The following is a 4,299-nucleotide window of genomic DNA, read 5'->3' as shown; positions in this document are numbered from 1 at the left end:
ATAGAGGTGATTCTCGGGGCTAGGGAGGTATATTCCAGTCCCCATTTAATCCTGTCATCCACTCTCCTCTGTCTAGGAGTCAACAAGGTTCCCCTGTCCGTCACGTCCGAATGTGCCCTAGCTCAATCTATAATTGTGCTTGGATAACCTCTTGTGGCGAAGTTTTCCCCCAACTCTCTGGTGCTGTTAGTGCTGCCGGTCCAGGTGAACTGGATTGCCGGATGCCAAGAATTGAACCAATTGCCCAATTCCTCAGTGCACCTTTCCTCCCATAGCAGAACAATGACGTCATCTATGTACCGCACAACCCATGGCTACCCCTTGCAGTTGAAAATAGAATTCGTCATTAAATCTGATATAATTCTTCTCCAGTATGATGTCTAATATATTGAGAAGAAAATGAGTGGAAGGTTTTTGCACATCCCATGAGAGGAGGGCATTTTGAACTACGTGCCTCGCCTCTTCATGAGGGATGGAGGTGTATAATGACCTCACATCCAAGGACATCAGGTATGCTGCCATGGGTTGTGCGGCCGCCCCAAGTATCGCGAATATTTTCATGTCCTCTTTAGAGAATCAATGGATATTTAATGAGGACCGAAATCCTTTCAAGGAGCATATTCTCCTCTATAGGCGGTACATAGATGACGTCATTGTTCTGCTACGGGAGGAAAGGTGCGCTGAGGAATTGGGCAATTGGTTCAATTCTTGGCATCCGGCAATCCAGTTCACCTGGACCGGCAGCACTAACAGCATAGACTATTTAGATGTCACCATTTACCGAGAGGCAGACAACAAACTTGCAGTACGCCCCTTTAAGAAGAATACGGACCGTTGTGCCTATTTACATTACCAATCCTTCCACCCAAGAAGCCTACGGAACAACATCCCCGTAGGCCAATTTTTGAGGATAAAACGGAACTCCACCAATCCATACTTTTACAGGATTGGAAGCAGAGAGTTGGGGGGAAACTTCGCCACAAGAGGTTATCCAAGCACAATTATAGATCGAGCTAGGACACGTTCGGACGTGACGGACAGGGGAACCTTGTTGACTCCTAGACAGAGGAGAGTGGATGACAGGATTAAATGGGGACTGGAATATACCCCCCTAGCCCCGAGAATCACCTCTATTATAAGGCAACATTGGCACCTTATAGCAGACGTCCGGGGATGTGAGTCAGGAGTGGCGGTTGGTTATAGACGGACCAAATCGATCAGGGACATTTTAATTAGGTCCAAATTTTCTAATACACCACCGCGTCCTAATATGCCTAAGGGCCATTTTGCATGTGGCACATGTAATGTATGTGGCCACATGGTAGGACTGGATCGGATTTTGCCGACCAACACGCCTTTGCGGCATGAATTCACAAACTGCAAGTCAGCCAATGTGGTGTATATTATCCAATGCCAGTGCCCTTTGTTATATATAGGCAGTACCACCCGCCCACTCAGGATAAGAATACAAGAACATATATCAAGGATTAGGAATGGGGTACTAGAGACACCCTTGGTTGGTCATTTTCGTGAGTGTAAACACACACACCATGACTTTAAGGTCTCTGTCCTTGAACATCTGGACTGTCCATACGCTTCAGACATAAGTAAATCACTTATGCGGTTGGAGTCTAAATGGATTTTCCAACTTAGTACTCTTTCACCGCATGGACTGAATTTGGAGATTGTCTACTCTTGTTTCCTATGAAAACCGGAGGCTCTACCGTAAGTAGTGAAGGTCCCACAGATCTCCTTCCAGCTGGAATTGGTTTAGATAAGATCATTGATGGAATTGGCCCCAAATGAGTGATATATACACAGTCATCATTTTACTAATTACCAGTCCGTTAGCACCACCTATTCATCAGCTGCCGGAGAGGGTATATGGAGCTTGTAACACACTGTGAGTGAATGTATTTTTATGAATTTTTTATATGTGATACTATAATGGGTACATATGTTGATTGTAATTTATGTTTACAGTGTGTCCAGTCCGAATTGTTCATGCCCAGGATGAAGCAAGTTTCCCACTCACGAAACGGGTTAATGAGATCTGCCTGCACACTCCCGTCGGCGTTTTTGAATTAATTTAATTCTTGGACTGTGAAAGGATATAACAGCTCTTTGCCACTCTCCACCTCCAGCTTCTTATTGAAATAAACACTTTGCACTTTAATGTATAGGACAACTTGTACGGACTATGAAGGATCTCTTAAGATATGTATATTTGTGAGGATTATACTGTGTATTTTTGTATTGTAAATTTATCATAATTGAATCATTGCACTTTTGCACTATTGCACTTTCACATGATATATGGAATTATATATTCTTGTATAAGTGATTCCCTGGCTTTTTTTTCTCTGCAAACCGTTTGTTGTGTGGCAAAGTTCAGAATCACCTATGTTTTTGTTCATAGTCAAGATCTCTGAGAGGAAATACTGGACTATGCACTGGTTCTTATACTCTCTTTGCCCTTCACAAAAGCTGTCTACTATTTTTTTTCTTATCCAGTTAACTGTCTGACCATTGCAAACTTGGAGGCTTCGTAACTGAACTTTAAAGATGTTCTTAGCAAAAGAAAACCAGGCCCTCTTCAGTGTGGCCTCTTAATACTCTATATGCAGTGATCTTTTGGAGGGAAAAATTACTAAATACAAACATGGATTTCTTTGTAATTAGCCATTTCCCCTTCTTAATGATTACATTATACCATAGTAACAGAAGGCAGCTAAAAGGATTCAGACAAAGCAGTGACAGGAACAGCAGAAGCTGTTCTTTTCCCTGCATGACTTGGCCAAAGAGAAGAGGTACCTGTTCAGTCTTCATACTGGAAAATATACATCTTCCCCTGGGGAAGTTTACATCTTCCAATGACACCCAAAACTCTGGGAAAAGGAAATGTGACCTATTTGTGGTTCCTCTTTTGCTGCTGCTGCTTTGGAATTTCTAAAGTGCCGGAGATTTCTGTATAATCCAGTTCTCTTGCAAGTTGCTGTAAGAGAAGACAAAAACCCTTGCTAACTAATCTGTACCATGAAACACCCTCCTGGTCCAAAATGCAGAGGTCAGAGCCTCACAGTGAAATAAAACTGACCCATCTGGGTCCAGTACATGTGGTGCTTTCAACAGCATAACAGATTGCACTAGGCCACTTAGCTAATGTTTGCTTCTCCTGTATGGCTAGAGAAGAAAACGTGGATACAAAACAGAAATGGGTTGTATTCCTGGATGGAGCTCTACTAGCAGAGAATGGGCAGTCTGTCCTGAGTTTTTTTTTTTTAAATATACTCTATTAGTATGCTGACGAAATACTGGGTTTCTCTTGTGTTGACAATACGTACATTTTTTCTCCATATCAATACAAACATTAATTTTTCAAAAGTAGAAGCAGAAATGGAAAATACTCAATCAGACTGTTTGATAGCTTCCTTCAGTTGAAGGATAGTGTCTTTATTTATAGAGGCTTATTATGTATAATTTTCTTCCTGGTATTTCTTGTTTTTGGCGTCATTTCCTCAGAACATATGATGAATTTAATAGCTATAATCTTCTTTAATTATGTGTTTTCTACCTTTGAACAATAACTGAGTTCAGCAATGGAATTCTCTTATTTTGATGAATCAGCACTCTTTAAAAATCAGTATAGTTCTTAATAGTCCCTTTTTTCAGAACTTTGCCAGGGTAGTTCTTGAACCTGCTTTAAGAGAATTGGATTCATCTCTAAAGTAAAGGCACTGCCTTTACCTCTGCTTTCACCATTATCATATTTTCATCGTCGTTCTTCTGTGCCTCCACACATGGGACTGCGCAGGCGCAGGCCAGCCGCCGGAACATTCTTTACCGCTTTTTTCAGCTCCTAAGGGGCCGTTGCTCGTAAGCCTGTAGCAACCATTTCCCACTCAAATGGTCACATGTCCTAATGGCGCGCAACGGCCCGTTCCCTCAGTTCTCGCCGCCGCTACAAGTTGGACGTCCGCTTGGTCGCTCCGCATTTTTTGATCGAGTGTCTTGGATGTTTTGGCTGTGACTTGGATTCTGGATTTGGCTAACGCTTCTTCTGACTGATTTGGACTTGTCTTGGATTTGGTGTATATTGACCCGGTTTGTTTTGATGACACGTACCTTTCAGCCCCTTAATGGCTGAGCATCCCCCAAATAAGAAGTAGATGTAAGAAGAAGTGATAGAGGAAACAAAAGAAAATAAGAAAAACGATTCTGAAACAAAAATTAGAACAGCTTTAGAACTTACTGAAGACACTGCAAAGCAGAATTAGTGGGAAGTTTAAATGCTTCTAA

The sequence above is a fragment of the Eublepharis macularius genome, chromosome 6 (assembly GCF_028583425.1).
Source record: "Eublepharis macularius isolate TG4126 chromosome 6, MPM_Emac_v1.0, whole genome shotgun sequence".
NCBI lineage: Eukaryota > Metazoa > Chordata > Lepidosauria > Squamata > Eublepharidae > Eublepharis > Eublepharis macularius.
This window is presented reverse-complemented; position numbering follows the sequence as displayed.